General features: G+C 38.6%; 9 non-coding genes across 9 annotated transcripts; all 9 read left to right on the top strand.

Annotated features, from left to right (window-relative positions):
- The first annotated feature begins 3,385 nt into the window (after positions 1–3,385).
- On the top strand, positions 3,386–3,458 carry TRNAA-AGC (transfer RNA alanine (anticodon AGC)). The gene has a single exon. It is a non-coding gene; the product is annotated as a tRNA-Ala (tRNA).
- Positions 3,459–3,702: 244 nt separating this feature from the next.
- On the top strand, positions 3,703–3,775 carry TRNAA-AGC (transfer RNA alanine (anticodon AGC)). The gene has a single exon. It is a non-coding gene; the product is annotated as a tRNA-Ala (tRNA).
- Positions 3,776–4,951: 1,176 nt separating this feature from the next.
- TRNAA-AGC (transfer RNA alanine (anticodon AGC)) lies at positions 4,952–5,024 on the top strand. The gene has a single exon. It is a non-coding gene; the product is annotated as a tRNA-Ala (tRNA).
- Positions 5,025–5,268: 244 nt separating this feature from the next.
- TRNAA-AGC (transfer RNA alanine (anticodon AGC)) lies at positions 5,269–5,341 on the top strand. The gene has a single exon. It is a non-coding gene; the product is annotated as a tRNA-Ala (tRNA).
- Positions 5,342–5,584: 243 nt separating this feature from the next.
- TRNAA-AGC (transfer RNA alanine (anticodon AGC)) lies at positions 5,585–5,657 on the top strand. The gene has a single exon. It is a non-coding gene; the product is annotated as a tRNA-Ala (tRNA).
- Positions 5,658–7,460: 1,803 nt separating this feature from the next.
- On the top strand, positions 7,461–7,533 carry TRNAA-AGC (transfer RNA alanine (anticodon AGC)). The gene has a single exon. It is a non-coding gene; the product is annotated as a tRNA-Ala (tRNA).
- A 5,277-nt stretch (positions 7,534–12,810) lies between these two features.
- TRNAA-AGC (transfer RNA alanine (anticodon AGC)) lies at positions 12,811–12,883 on the top strand. Its single transcript has one exon. It is a non-coding gene; the product is annotated as a tRNA-Ala (tRNA).
- A 1,496-nt stretch (positions 12,884–14,379) lies between these two features.
- TRNAA-AGC (transfer RNA alanine (anticodon AGC)) lies at positions 14,380–14,452 on the top strand. Its single transcript has one exon. It is a non-coding gene; the product is annotated as a tRNA-Ala (tRNA).
- Positions 14,453–15,321: 869 nt separating this feature from the next.
- Positions 15,322–15,394, top strand: TRNAA-AGC (transfer RNA alanine (anticodon AGC)). Its single transcript has one exon. It is a non-coding gene; the product is annotated as a tRNA-Ala (tRNA).
- The last annotated feature ends 1,107 nt before the right edge of the window (positions 15,395–16,501 follow it).

Below are 16,501 nucleotides of genomic sequence, written 5' to 3'. Positions count from 1 at the left end.
TTGTGTGCGAGTCATTTTAAAAACTTCCAATTCCCACGCTTCTCCATACCATCAGTGGGCTTGCACTCAATCCCTATTGGTGGATTCAAGTCAGGTTTATCCCCCCTCCCAGGTACTGCTGCTGCCCATCTGCTTCTGCCCCCTGCTGGGGTCGGTTCCAGAAAGTCTGGAAGTGGCCAAGATATGCATAGCAGAGTCAACCCAAGATATAAAACACAGTCTGATTACATTATGTGGTGGTCACCCCCTGTGGACAACCCTCCTGTTGATAGTAGGGGAATTTGATCACCCCCTGTGGTGGCCGGTTCCACAAAGTCTGCTAGAGCCCAGAGGTTTACAAAGAATTGTAAACCCCCCTGGGGAGATTGCCAATGGTACAATGCTTACATGAATAAAGTCCTGGGAAATACAGACATTACATTTGAGGTGGGATTATACAGCCTAATAATATATGATCTGGAACTACACACACATATAGGGAGTATATAGACATATATGGAGAACAAGAGGGTACCGACGGACTAAAATAGTACATTAATTACTACACCTAATAAAATATAGTAATTACAGATTTACAGTGAATCTGATAACCTCACATTCCTTCCCCTACTATTGTAGTCCCGGTACCCAGCTGTTCAGGAACCAATAACAACCTGGAATAGCGGGATGCAGAGCCGAGAATCTGGGGTTTGGATATACCACCTGAGTCCCACAGGGTGACATCATACCAAACCCATCTTGTAAAAGGCGGCTGGTTTGCAGAACCAGCAAGGGCATGATTACAGTCTAAGTCATACATTGGAACTAACAAGGGCTGTAGCAATTCCTCTTCTTCGGATTCTGGGTACCCCCCCTCTGCAACATTGTAACCTACTAATACTTTTGCCTCGGGCACAATGGGGCAGGGACCACTTTCCACCTCCCCCTCTTGCCCAAGGAACAGGGGCCAAACAGCAGGCCAATATAGGGGCTCTGGCCCTGGCACTTCCACCACCCCGTCATGTCCTTCCTCCCCCAAACCCAAACTAGGGGCATGGCACATTTCAGTCCAGCATTTGGTCTCAATGTCCAGGGCTGAGGAGGGACCCTCCATCACAAACAATTCCGCTGGTGGCTGCAGGACAGGCTGTGTCAGCTCTGTCCCCTTAAAAGCCAGATGCTCACCTGCAGCTACTTCTGCGCACACCTCCTTCTCCGCGATAGCCTCCTTCCCCAGCTGAGTATGCTGGGCAGCCCGAAACACGACGTCATCTGTGACTGGTGGGCTGGTGGCCTGGATGTTGTCGGATACTCCTCTAACCACGGCGATCTCTTCTTGGACGCAGTCCTCATAGATCCCCTGGCAGCAGGATAATAGCTCTGCATCTCCCACCTCAGCAAAAGGGAAGCAGTAGTGCAGCTCCTCCCTAGGATGGGGGAGAAGCAATTGCAAACGGTGCCTTTCATCACGCCCCCTGCAACACTGATCTTGCCATGCTGGGGTATCCAGGAGCCCCCGATCAATCGCCTCTTCCTCTGCCACCACGAAGCACTCCTCCAGACACTGCAATTGTTCCCACACACTCAACTGGGCACCGAAATGGAGGATCCAGGCTCGATAATCAGCAAATGCATTTGTAGGATCTCCCTGATCGTGAAGGATCTGCTGAAGGATTTCCCCGCGAGTGCAGGATTGGATGGGTATACCTCGCAGCTGACCTTCTGCTATCAGCTCCTCCATACTCATTTCTTCAAGGGCAGTTAGGGGCCCCCCTGACAACGACCCTTCTCTTGCGGTAACAATTAATTCTGTGGCAGACCCCTCGGTTGTCTGCCCAGATTGCAGTAGCCCCCTTCTAGACCTTTCCTCTGGTTCTATCTGGGGCATCAATTTATTCTGGACTTGTCCTTCAGCCTCAGAATATTGTCCTCTTTGTAGCATCTGGGTAACTGTAGCAATCACTTCCTCTGTAAATTCTACAAACTCTGGCTCTCCTAGCAGATTCCAAGAAGTGGCCTCACCTTTACAGTGCAGGAATGCATCCCCCAGGTAACACACTTTGTCCTGTATGCTGGATACTCTCCACCCGCTGACCATCTGCTGAGCGTCTTCCCAGTACTTCCAGATATACTGCATTTTCCTGACAATAAATAACAGATCCGGCTTCCCAGCCTGCCGATACACTGAAGAACCTCCATCCCTGAGCTCCTCTGCTACAGGGGTCTTGAGGCATCGATTTTCTTTCCTTGGAAACATTTTCCCTTTCACAGGACTGACACCTGCTCACTTGCTGAACATCACCTTATTGCATTTTCCGTTTCCTTACATATGGTCTGATCCTCTGTTCTCTGTGCTTTCTGTGCTCGATGGTTGGTGTCTGAATGATCCCACTGTCGCTGCCGCCAAATGTGAGGGTACGAGTTCCTCAATCACTCAGACACCGAGCAGATGAAACCAGAAGAATGGTTTATTTTCCACAGCACGCACAAATAGACAATAAACAGTGGCAAAGGTAAATTGCAGAGTAGAAAGATATTCAGGTAGCAGGCCCAAACAGACAGTCCTTGTATAGTCACAGTCCCAGATCAGTTCCACAGGGCAAACTATCACTTATCCACACAGCAGTGATAGCAGATAACTGTATAAGTCCACACGATACCTAGACAGAGCATAACCTCTTAGTCCAGGACAGTCCATCAAATTCTCTTCCTGGCTTGTGTGCGAGTCATTTTAAAAACTTCCAATTCCCACGCTTCTCCATACCATCAGTGGGCTTGCACTCAATCCCTATTGGTGGATTCAAGTCAGGTTTATCCCCCCTCCCAGGTACTGCTGCTGCCCATCTGCTTCTGCCCCCTGCTGGGGTCGGTTCCAGAAAGTCTGGAAGTGGCCAAGATATGCATAGCAGAGTCAACCCAAGATATAAAACACAGTCTGATTACATTATGTGGTGGTCACCCCCTGTGGACAACCCTCCTGTTGATAGTAGGGGAATTTGATCACCCCCTGTGGTGGCCGGTTCCACAAAGTCTGCTAGAGCCCAGAGGTTTACAAAGAATTGTAAACCCCCCTGGGGAGATTGCCAATGGTACAATGCTTACATGAATAAAGTCCTGGGAAATACAGACATTACATTTGAGGTGGGATTATACAGCCTAATAATATATGATCTGGAACTACACACACATATAGGGAGTATATAGACATATATGGAGAACAAGAGGGTACCGACGGACTAAAATAGTACATTAATTACTACACCTAATAAAATATAGTAATTACAGATTTACAGTGAATCTGATAACCTCACAACAACTACTCACACCATTTTAAAAGAGAGACACCTTATAATATGTTAGTAAATGATCTCCCAATGCCATTTTTTTGAAGTTTTTATTCATCAATGGGGAATTAGCTCAGATGGTAGAGCGCTCGCTTAGCATGCGAGAGGTAGCGAGATCGATGCTCGCATTCTCCAAATGATTTAGCCTTTCACTTCATTTGTAGATACCCTTCACAGTCCAAATTTTTGAATCTTTCATTTTATTTGTGTATACCCTTCACAGTTACACATAGTTTTTTTGTCATGCAACATATAAAAATATTTAGTCAGACTTAGCTAATTATGACAACTACTCACACCATTTTAAAAGAGAGACACCTTATACTATGTTAGTAAATGATCTCCCAATGCCTTTTATTTGAACTTGTCATTCATCAATGGGGATTTAGCTCAGATGGTAGAGCGCTCGCTTAGCATGCGAGAGGTAGCGAGATCGATGCTCGCATTCTCCAAATGTTTTATCCTTTCATTTCATTTGTAGATACCCTTCAAAGTCCAAATGTTTTAATCTTTCATTTTATTTGTATATACCCTTCACAGTTACAAATAGTTTTTTGTCATGCAACATATAAAAATATTTAATCAGACTTAGCTAATTATGACAACTACTCACACCATTTTAAAAGAGAGACACCTTATAATATGTTAGTAAATGATCTCCCAATGCCTTTTTTTTGAACTTGTCATTCATCAATGGGGAATTAGCTCAGATGGTAGAGCGCTCGCTTAGCATGCGAGAGGTAGCGAGATCTATGCTCACATTCTCAAAATGTTTTATCCTTTCATTTCATTTGTAGATACCCTTCACAGTCCAAATGTTTTAATCTTTCATTTTATTTGTATATACCCTTCACAGTTACAAATAGTTTTTTGTCATGCAACATATAAAAATATTTAATCAGACTAAGCTAATTATGACAACTACTCACACCATTTTAAAAGAGACACCTTATAATATGTTAGTAAATCATCTCCCAATGCCTTTTTTTGAACTTGTCATTCATCAATGGGGAATTAGCTCAGATGGTAGAGCGCTCGCTTAGCTTGCGAGAGGTAGCGAGATCTATGCTCGCATTCTCAAAATGTTTTATCCTTTCATTTCATTTGTAGATACCCTTCAAAGTCCAAATGATTTATTCTTTCATTTTATTTGTATTCACAGTTACAAATAGTTTTTTGTCATGCAACATATAAAAATATTTAGTCAGACTTAGCTAATTATGACAACTACTCACACCATTTTAAAAGAGAGACACCTTATAATATGTTAGAAAATGATCTCCCAATGCCATTTTTTGAACTAGTCTTTCATCAATGGGGAATTAGCTCAGATGGTAGAGCGTTTAGCATGCGAGAGGTAGCGAGATCGATGCTCGCATTCTCCAAATGTTTTATCCTTTCATTTCATTTGTAGATACCCTTCAAAGTCCAAATGTTTTAATCTTTCATTTTATTTGCATATACCCTTCACAGTTACAAATAGTTTTTTGTCATGCAACATATAAAAATATTTAGTCAGACTTAGCTAATTATGCCAACTACTCACACCATTTTAAAAGAGAGACACCTTATAATATGTTAGTAAATCATCTCCCAATGCCATTTTTTTGAAGTTTTTATTCATCAATGGGGAATTAGCTCAGATGGTAGAGCGCTCGCTTAGCATGCGAGAGGTAGCGAGATCGATGCTCGCATTCTCCAAATGATTTAGCCTTTCATTTCATTTGTAGATACCCTTCACAGTCCAAATTTTTGAATCTTTCATTTTATTTGTGTATACCCTTCACAGTTACACATAGTTTTTTTGTCATGCAACATATAAAAATATTTAGTCAGACTTAGCTAATTATGACAACTACTCACACCATTTTAAAAGAGAGACACCTTATACTATGTTAGTAAATGATCTCCCAATGCCTTTTATTTGAACTTGTCATTCATCAATGGGGATTTAGCTCAGATGGTAGAGCGCTCGCTTAGCATGCGAGAGGTAGCGAGATCGATGCTCGCATTCTCCAAATGTTTTATCCTTTCATTTCATTTGTAGATACCCTTCAAAGTCCAAATGTTTTAATCTTTCATTTTATTTGTATATACCCTTCACAGTTACAAATAGTTTTTTGTCATGCAACATATAAAAATATTTAGTCAGACATAGCTAATTATGCCAACTACTCACACCATTTTAAAAGAGAGACACCTTATAATATGTTAGTAAATCATCTCCCAATGCCATTTTTTTGAAGTTGTCATTCATCAATGGGGAATTAGCTCAGATGGTAGAGCGCTCGCTTAGCATGCGAGAGGTAGCGAGATCGATGCTCGCATTCTCCAAATGTTTTATCCTTTCATTTCATTTGTAGATACCCTTCACAGTCCAAATGTTTTAATCTTTCATTTTATTTGTATATACCCTTCACAGTTACAAATAGTTTTTTGTCATGCAACATATAAAAATATTTAGTCAGACTTAGCTAATTATGACTAGTACTCACACCATTTTAAAAGAGAGACACCTTATAATATGTTAGTAAATGATCTCCCAATGCCTTTTTTTGAACTTGTCATTCATCAATGGGGAATTAGCTCAGATGGAAGAGCGCTCGCTTAGCATGCGAGAGGTAGCGAGATCGATGCTCGCATTCTCCAAATCTTTTATCCTTTCATTTCATTTGTAGATACCCTTCAAAGTCCAAATGATTTATTCTTTCATTTTATTTGTATTCACAGTTACAAATAGTTTTTTGTCATGCAACATATAAAAATATTTAGTCAGACTTAGCTAATTATGACAACTACTCACACCATTTTAAAAGAGAGACACCTTATAATATGTTAGAAAATGATCTCCCAATGCCATTTTTTGAACTAGTCTTTCATCAATGGGGAATTAGCTCAGATGGTAGAGCGTTTAGCATGCGAGAGGTAGCGAGATCGATGCTCGCATTCTCCAAATGTTTTATCCTTTCATTTCATTTGTAGATACCCTTCAAAGTCCAAATGTTTTAATCTTTCATTTTATTTGCATATACCCTTCACAGTTACAAATAGTTTTTTGTCATGCAACATATAAAAATATTTAGTCAGACTTAGCTAATTATGCCAACTACTCACACCATTTTAAAAGAGAGACACCTTATAATATGTTAGTAAATCATCTCCCAATGCCATTTTTTTGAAGTTTTTATTCATCAATGGGGAATTAGCTCAGATGGTAGAGCGCTCGCTTAGCATGCGAGAGGTAGCGAGATCGATGCTCGTATTCTCCAAATGATTTAGCCTTTCATTTCATTTGTAGATACCCTTCACAGTCCAAATTTTTTAATCTTTCATTTTATTTGTGTATACCCTTCACAGTTACACATAGTTTTTTTGTCATGCAACATATAAAAATATTTAGTCAGACTTAGCTAATTATGACAACTACTCACACCATTTTAAAAGAGAGACACCTTATAATATGTTAGTAAATGATCTCCCAATGCCTTTTTTTTTAACTTGTTATTCATCAATGGGGAATTAGCTCAGATGGTAGAGCGCTCGCTTAGCATGCGAGAGGTAGCGAGATCTATGCTCGCATTCTCAAAATGTTTTATCCTTTCATTTCATTTGTAGATACCCTTCACAGTCCAAATGTTTTAATCTTTCATTTTATTTGTATATACCCTTCACAGTTACAAATAGTTTTTTGTCATGCAACATATAAAAATATTTAATCAGACTAAGCTAATTATGACAACTACTCACACCATTTTAAAAGAGAGACACCTTATAATATGTTAGTAAATGATCTCCCAATGCCTTTTATTTGAACTTGTCATTCATCAATGGGGAATTAGCTCAGATGGAAGAGCGCTCGCTTAGCATGCGAGAGGTAGCGAGATCGATGCTCGCATTCTCCAAATCTTTAATCCTTTCATTTCATTTGTAGATACCCTTCAAAGTCCAAATGATTTATTCTTTCATTTTATTTGTATTCACAGTTACAAATAGTTTTTTGTCATGCAACATATAAAAATATTTAGTCAGACTTAGCTAATTATGACAACTACTCACACCATTTTAAAAGAGAGACACCTTATAATATGTTAGAAAATGATCTCCCAATGCCATTTTTTGAACTAGTCTTTCATCAATGGGGAATTAGCTCAGATGGTAGAGCGCTCGCTTAGCATGCGAGAGGTAGCGAGATCGATGCTCGCATTCTCCAAATGTTTTATCCTTTCATTTCATTTGTAGATACCCTTCACAGTCCAAATGTTTTAATCTATCATTTTATTTGTATATATATACCCTTCACAGTTACAAATAGTTTTTTGTCATGCAACATATAAAAATATTTAGTCAGACTTAGCTAATTATGACAACTACTCACACCATTTTAAAAGAGAGACACCTTATAATATGTTAGAAAATGATCTCCCAATGCCATTTTTTGAACTAGTCTTTCATCAATGGGGAATTAGCTCAGATGGTAGAGCGCTCGCTTAGCATGCGAGAGGTAGCAAGATCGATGCTCGCATTCTCCAACTGTTTTATCCTTTCTTTAATTTGTAGATACCCTTCAAAGTCCAAATGTTTTAATCTTTCATTTTATTTGTATATACCCTTCACAGTTACAAATAGTTTTTTGTCATGCAACATATAAAAATATTCAGTCAGACTTAGCTAATTATGCCAACTGGAAAATGGACCAATGGGCGCTGGAGGGTAGTATACACAAATTCAACGATGTTTCTCTCCCGTATAGATAGTATGGGGGAAAAGAATACAAAACAGTGTATCAGAAATGTTATAGTCTGATAATCAAAAAAGTGGGGTTCACGATGAGGATAACCATAAGCGTACCATCACTCACTATAAGAGAGGTATAGACGTGCCCGTAAAGGTTTCTTTTTTAGGGGTTCACCTCACGTGCGGTTACAAGAACAAATGGATGCGTACCGTACTCACAAAGGTATACGTAAATGCAGACGCATCAAGGTATCTTTCACTTTCAGAAGGTGGGAATACTCTCATGTAGGTATCAAACCTCCATATAAATGGATATAAAAACAAGAGAGCCCACTTTCAAAGATACGCAAATTTTATTCTGAACGGATAAACAAAAGTAACTGGGATAAGCTGGATGGAACACAAAACACGGTACCTTGAGGCTGGGGTATTGGCCTTATACCCCAGTCTATCACCGTCTGTCAGCATACAATCCCAGTCAAATTAACAGCAAAAGTCCGCTCCTCTCCTGCCAACGCGTTTCGACAGAGGACCTGTCTTCTTCAAGGCTTGGAGAGGAGTGATCATAAGCACATATTTATACCCATGCACATTAAGTTAATTGGGCATACTTCCGCCGGAAGTAATCATAGGGCGGAAGTATCCATGAATGAATTCTAAGTTATATTTAGGCTTGTAAATAAGCAGGACTAAATCAATTCAAGTAGGACAATGAACATAACCTGCTTATCTTGCAGGAAGGTTCAATTTAGCAATGTTCCCGCTGTTAGAAAGTGGAACGCATAGTTCCGGACCCGTGACACGCATGACTGCTTCCGCAGTGTGTCACTTCCGGAAGCCGTCTGCTTACTTGTACATTCAAATGGAGTGCATCCCCTTCGGGATGCTAGGACGCCGTCCCGTGACGCGCTGTGACGTCAGGACGGCGATGTGCGTCTAATGGAACGCACAGACATTAAGTATATGGACCGCACAGAGTCACGCTGTAGGGGCCTGATTCCGCGCTGTCTAGCGGGGCCCGAAGTAATGGATTATATCAAGAGGGGCCTGATTCCGCGCTATCTAGCGGGGCTAAAGTGACACAGTGCCTTAGTATATAAATTGCTAGTGGATAAAAATATAAAGTGTCCAATTGCTTCTTAAAGTGACGTGTGCATGGGAAAAATATGACTTTTACAAGGTACATAAAAATACAATTTTATAAAAATAACATTAAAATAATTCAGAGAATATAAAGATATAAAAAGGCTTAAAAACTCATTAAAACTCATAAAAACCACTTAAGCTCAAAATCTGCATTCAGACCATGAGGGGCCAAAGAATTAAGGTCATATATCCACCTCATTTCCTTTTGAGCCAGATTTTGTTCTTTATTTTTATATCTCCAATTGTCTTTAACAAGTTCAAGACCCCAAAAACCTTTTATGTGGTTGGGGGAACATTGATGGAGTTCTTTAAAGTGTAAAGAAAAAGGGTGATCTGGATTGCCCTTTTTTATGTTCCGAATGTGTTCGGACCACCGGATTTTTAAAGTTCTGGTGGTCTTTCCCACATATAGTTTGTCACAGGAACACATAATAGCATAAATTGCATATTTTGAATTACATGTCATAAAGTGGTTTAATTTGAACTGGTGGTTGTTCAACATGAGTTCAACCGTTTTTTTAGCAGTGTTGGTGCAAGACTTGCACATGGCGCAATCTCCACACCGGTGAAACCCTTTATTTCTAATTATGCCACCTAGTGGTTTCTCTATGAAAGCACTTGAAACCAGCTTATCTTTAATGCTAGGCGCTCTTTTATAAATGAATTTGGGTTTATTTGGTAAAATCTCTGATAAAATAGGATCACGTAAAAGCAGGTTCCAATTTTGATTAAAAATCTTCTCTATTTGGCGGTGGTGACTGCTGTAGTTAGAAATGAAGGCAAGGCTGGCCCCAGTTTCTTTGGTCTCCTTGGGCTTGTTTTCTAGGAGACTCTCTCTGGGGATCGTGTCAACTTCTTCTATAGCTTTAGCTAATAATGCTGGCTTATAGCCCTTATGGAGAAATTTTGATTTAAGGGTCTGAACGCTCCTGTCATATTCTTCAGGCTTGGAGCAGTTGCGCTTCATCCTAATAAATTGCCCCTTGGGAACATTTGTCAGCCAGCGACTCAAATGGTTGCTTTTGCTATCAATATAGGTATTTGAGTCTGACGGTTTGGTGTACACCGACGTTTGTAATGTGTTGTTCTCCACATAAATGTTTAGATCCAAGAAATTGATGCTGGATTTGCTAATGGCAAAAGTAAGTTTTATATTCAATAAATTAGTGTTTAAAAAACTACAAAATTCATTGAGCAAAGATTCCTCACCACGCCAAATAAATAAAATATCATCAATGTAGCGCCACCACTGGACCAGGTTCGCACCCCACTCATGGCCAGACCATACCATGGTGTCCTCCCATCTGGCCATGAAGATATTTGCATAACTGGGGGCGAACCTGGTCCCCATGGCGGTGCCAACCTGCTGAAGATAGAAGGAACCATCGAAGTTAAAATAATTATTGGTTAAAATAAACGAAATTCCTTCCAGTATAAAAGTTTGTAGATTGATCTCCATTAAGGTGCTATCTAGTGTCTGTTTTATTGCACTCAAACCATCCTCGTGTTTAATAATAGTGTACAGGGATGTCACATCTGCTGTCACTAGAAACAGAGATTCATCCCATGTGACTTCTTTGATCTTATTCAATACATCTTTCGTGTCTTTTAGATGAGACCTGTTATTGCACACTAAAGGTTGGAGATGGTGGTCAATAAAAAAAGAAAGGTTGGAGGTAATGGAATTAGTCCCCGCTATAATGGGACGTCCGGGCGGATTAGTTACATCCTTGTGCACCTTTGGTAAAAGGTATATCACCGGTACTGTAAACTCATCTACCACCAAAAACTCTGAAATATCTTTATCAATAGTACTTAAATCGGAGTATTTGTCAATCATTATTTTGAATTTTTTAAAAACAGAAGTGGATGGATCCGCCCTAAGCTTTTTGTATGTGAGTCCATCGTGCAATTGTCTGTTGACTTCTTCGATATACATGCTTTTGTTTAAAATTACCACCCCCCCCGCCTTTGTCGGCGGGTTTAATAATAATCCCATCATTCTCTTTGAGAGATTTTAAGGCCTCTCTTTCTTTTACGTTGAGATTATTCTGATACAGAGGTAAGTTATCTTTCAAACTGTTAAGTTCCTCATTGATGACTTTGTGAAAACTTTCAATAAAGCACCCTTTAATGTGTCTAGGGTAAAAAGTCGAGCTTTTTTTGAAAGGGTTAACGGGATCAGGGGTGGTTGAAATCTCACCATCTCTATAGAAAAATTTCTTTAAGGATAGGCGTCTAATAAATTTTTGGACATCAATATATAAATCAAAGAAATTAATTTGATTGCTAGGACAGAATTTAAGGCCTTTTTGAAGGACCGAAAATTCTTCGGGGCTCAAAATATGGTCACTTAAATTGAAAATTTTGGTAAGATTTTCTTCTATGATAGGGGCATTAGTAATTTTGTGCTTCTTATGTTTTCTATCACGTTTCCTCAGGCCCCCCCTTTTTCCCCGTTTGGTTTTAGATGGATGGGGAATTTCTATGTTACTCTCCAGCGAGGCATTCTCCTGGATAAAAAATTAGTACCACTGTTATCATTTTGAGGCTGGAGAGGTTCGAATCTATTATGAGTGCTAATCTCATTCCTCTCCGGTCTTAATTCTTCAGGTGTGGGATAAACTCGCTGATTCCTCCTAGTTTCCCAGTTATAATTGGGCTGATCCCGGTGATGAGATTTCTTGGTGAAATTTCTATAATTAGTAGGGGTATAATGATTGGAATTTTCATTAAATCTTTGATTATACCTATTCGGCCTCTGGTTCGGTTTCTGATACCGAGATCGAGATCACTCCTCTCCAAGCCTTGAAGAAGACAGGTCCTCTGTCGAAACGCGTTGGCAGGAGAGGAGCGGACTTTTGCTGTTAATTTGACTGGGATTGTATGCTGACAGACGGTGATAGACTGGGGTATAAGGCCAATACCCCAGCCTCAAGGTACCGTGTTTTGTGTTCCATCCAGCTTATCCCAGTTACTTTTGTTTATCCGTTCAGAATAAAATTTGCGTATCTTTGAAAGTGGGCTCTCTTGTTTTTATATCCATTTATATGGAGGTTTGATACCTACATGAGAGTATTCCCACCTTCTGAAAGTGAAAGATACCTTGATGCGTCTGCATTTACGTATACCTTTGTGAGTACGGTACGCATCCATTTGTTCTTGTAACCGCACGTGAGGTGAACCCCTAAAAAAGAAACCTTTACGGGCACGTCTATACCTCTCTTATAGTGAGTGATGGTACACTTATGGTTATCCTCATCGTGAACCCCACTTTTTTGATTATCAGACTATAACATTTCTGATACACTGTTTTGTATTCTTTTCCCCCATACTATCTATACGGGAGAGAAACATCGTTGAATTTGTGTATACTACCCTCCAGCGCCCATTGGTCCATTTTCCAGAGCAAGTTTTCCTACGTTTGGGTTGAGTGGTGACCCATCTTTGTGGATCCGGCTGAAGGAGGGCTTTGCGCCTTGGGACTTATTCTTTTTGTTTTGTCTAATTATGCCAACTACTCACACCATTTAAAAGGAGATACACCTTATAATATGTTAGTAAATCATCTCCCAATGCCATTTTTTTAAAGAAGTCATTCATCAATGGGGAATTAGCTCAGATGGTAGAGCGCTCGCTTAGCATGCGAGAGGTAGCGAGATCGATGCTCGCATTCTCCAAATGTTTTATCCTTTCATTTCATTTGTAGATACCCTTCACAGTCCAAATGTTTTAATCTATCATTTTATTTGTATATACCCTTCACAGTTACAAATAGTTTTTTGTCATGCAACATATAAAAATATTTAGTCAGACTTAGCTAATTATGACAACTACTCACACCATTTTAAAAGAGAGACACCTTATAATATATTAGTAAATCATCTCCCAATGCCATTTTTTTTGAAGTTGGCATTCATCAATGGGGAATTAGCTCAGACGGTAGAGCGCTCACTTAGCATGCGAGAGGTAGCGAGATCGATGCTCGCATTCTCCAAATGATTTAGCCTTTCATTTCATTTGTAGATACCCTTCACAGTCCAAATCTTTTAATCTTTCATTTTATTTGTATTCACAGTTACAAATAGTTTTTTGTCATGCAACATATAAAAATATTTAGTCAGACTTAGCTAATAATGACAACTACTCACACCATTTTAAAAGAGAGACACCTTATAATATGTTAGTAAATCATCTCCCAATGCCATTTTTTTAAAGAAGTCATTCATCAATGGGGAATTAGCTCAGATGGTAGAGCGCTCGCTTAGCATGCGAGAGGTAGCGAGAACGATGCTCGCATTCTCCAAATGTTTTATCCTTTCATTTCATTTGTAGATACCCTTCAAAGTCCAAATGTTTTAATCTTTCATTTTATTTGTATATACCCTTCACAGTTACAAATAGTTTTTTGTCATGCAACATATAAAAATATTTAGTCAGACTTAGCTAATTATGACAACTACTCACACCATTTTAAAAGAGAGACACCTTATAATATGTTAGTAAATCATCTCCCAATGCCATTTTTTTTGAAGTTGTCATTCATCAATGGGGAATTAGCTCAGCCGGTAGAGCGCTCACTTAGCATGCGAGAGGTAGCGAGATCGATGCTCGCATTCTCCAAATGATTTAGCCTTTCATTTCATTTGTAGATACCCTTCACAGTCCAAATCTTTTAATCTTTCATTTTATTTGTATTCACAGTTACAAATAGTTTTTTGTCATGCAACATATAAAAATATTCAGTCAGACTTAGCTAATTATGCCAACTACTCACACCATTTTAAAGGAGATACACCTTATAATATGTTAGTAAATCATCTCCCAATGCCATTTTTTTAAAGAAGTCATTCATCAATGGGGAATTAGCTCAGATGGTAGAGCGCTCACTTAGCATGCGAGAGGTAGCGAGAACGATGCTCGCATTCTCCAAATGTTTTATCCTTTCATTTCATTTGTAGATACCCTTCAAAGTCCAAATGTTTTAATCTTTCATTTTATTTGTATATACCCTTCACAGTTACAAATAGTTTTTTGTCATGCAACATATAAAAATATTTAGTCAGACTTAGCTAATTATGACAACTACTCACACCATTTTAAAAGAGAGACACCTTATAATATGTTAGTAAATCATCTCCCAATGCCATTTTTTTTTAAGTTGTCATTCATCAATGGGGAATTAGCTCAGATGGTAGAGCGCTCGCTTAGCATGCGAGAGGTAGCGAGATCGATGCTCGCATTCTCCAAATGATTTAGCCTTTCATTTCATTTGTAGATACCCTTCACAGTCCAAATGTTTTAATCTTTCATTTTATTTGTATATACCCTTCACAGTTACAAATAGTTTTTTGTCATGCAACATATAAAAATATTTAATCAGACTTAGCTAATTATGACAACTACTCACACCATTTTAAAAGAGAGACACCTTATAATATGTTAGAAAATGATCTCCCAATGCCATTTTTTTAACTAGTCTTTCATCAATGGGGAATTAGCTTAGATGGTAGAGTGTTTAGCATGCGAGAGGTAGCGAGATCGATGCTCGCATTCTCCAAATGTTTTATCCTTTCATTTCATTTGTAGATACCCTTCAAAGTCCAAATGTTTTAATCTTTCACTTTATTTGTATATACCCTTCACAGTTACAAATAGTTTTTTGTCATGCAACATATAAAAATATTTAGTCAGACTTAGCTAATTATGCCAACTACTCACACCATTTTAAAAGAGAGACACCTTATAATATGTTAGTAAATAATCTCCCAATGCCATTTTTTTGAAGTTTTTATTCATCAATGGGGAATTAGCTCAGATGGTAGAGCGCTCGCTTAGCATGCGAGAGGTAGCAAGATCGATGCTCGCATTCTCCAACTGTTTTATCCTTTCTTTAATTTGTAGATACCCTTCAAAGTCCAAATGTTTTAATCTTTCATTTTATTTGTATATACCCTTCACAGTTACAAATAGTTTTTTGTCATGCAACATATAAAAATATTCAGTCAGACTTAGCTAATTATGCCAACTACTCACACCATTTTAAAGGAGATACACCTTATAATATGTTAGTAAATCATCTCCCAATGCCATTTTTTTAAAGAAGTCATTCATCAATGGGGAATTAGCTCAGATGGTAGAGCGCTCGCTTAGCATGCGAGAGGTAGCGAGATCGATGCTCGCATTCTCCAAATGTTTTATCCTTTCATTTCATTTGTAGATACCCTTCACAGTCCAAATGTTTTAATCTATCATTTTATTTGTATATACCCTTCACAGTTACAAATAGTTTTTTGTCATGCAACATATAAAAATATTTAGTCAGACTTAGCTAATTATGACAACTACTCACACCATTTTAAAAGAGAGACACCTTATAATATGTTAGTAAATCATCTCCCAATGCCATTTTTTTTGAAGTTGTCATTCATCAATGGGGAATTAGCTCAGACGGTAGAGCGCTCACTTAGCATGCGAGAGGTAGTGAGATCGATGCTCGCATTCTCCAAATGGTTTAGCCTTTCATTTCATTTGTAGATACCCTTCACAGTCCAAATCTTTTAATCTTTCATTTTATTTGTATTCACAGTTACAAATAGTTTTTTGTCATGCAACATATAAAAATATTCAGTCAGACTTAGCTAATTATGCCAACTACTCACACCATTTTAAAGGAGATACACCTTATAATATGTTAGTAAATCATCTCCCAATGCCATTTTTTTAAAGAAGTCATTCATCAATGGGGAATTAGCTCAGATGGTAGAGCGCTCGCTTAGCATGCGAGAGGTAGCGAGAACGATGCTCGCATTCTCCAAATGTTTTATCCTTTCATTTCATTTGTAGATACCCTTCAAAGTCCAAATGTTTTAATCTTTCATTTTATTTGTATATACCCTTCACAGTTACAAATAGTTTTTTGTCATGCAACATATAAAAATATTTAGTCAGACTTAGCTAATTATGACAACTACTCACACCATTTTAAAAGAGAGACACCTTATAATATGTTAGTAAATCATCTCCCAATGCCATTTTTTTTGAAGTTGTCATTTATCAATGGGGAATTAGCTCAGCCGGTAGAGCGCTCACTTAGCATGCGAGAGGTAGCGAGATCGATGCTCACATTCTCCAAATGATTTAGCCTTTCATTTCATTTGTAGATACCCTTCACAGTCCAAATCTTTTAATCTTTCATTTTATTTGTATTCACAGTTACAAATAGTTTTTTGTCATGCAACATATAAAAATATTCAGTCAGACTTAGCTAATTATGCCAACTACTCACACCATTTTAA

Source organism: Crinia signifera, chromosome 3, assembly GCF_055691185.1.
Source record: "Crinia signifera chromosome 3, ASM5569118v1, whole genome shotgun sequence".
Taxonomy (NCBI): domain Eukaryota; kingdom Metazoa; phylum Chordata; class Amphibia; order Anura; family Myobatrachidae; genus Crinia; species Crinia signifera.
This window is presented reverse-complemented; position numbering and strand designations above follow the sequence as displayed.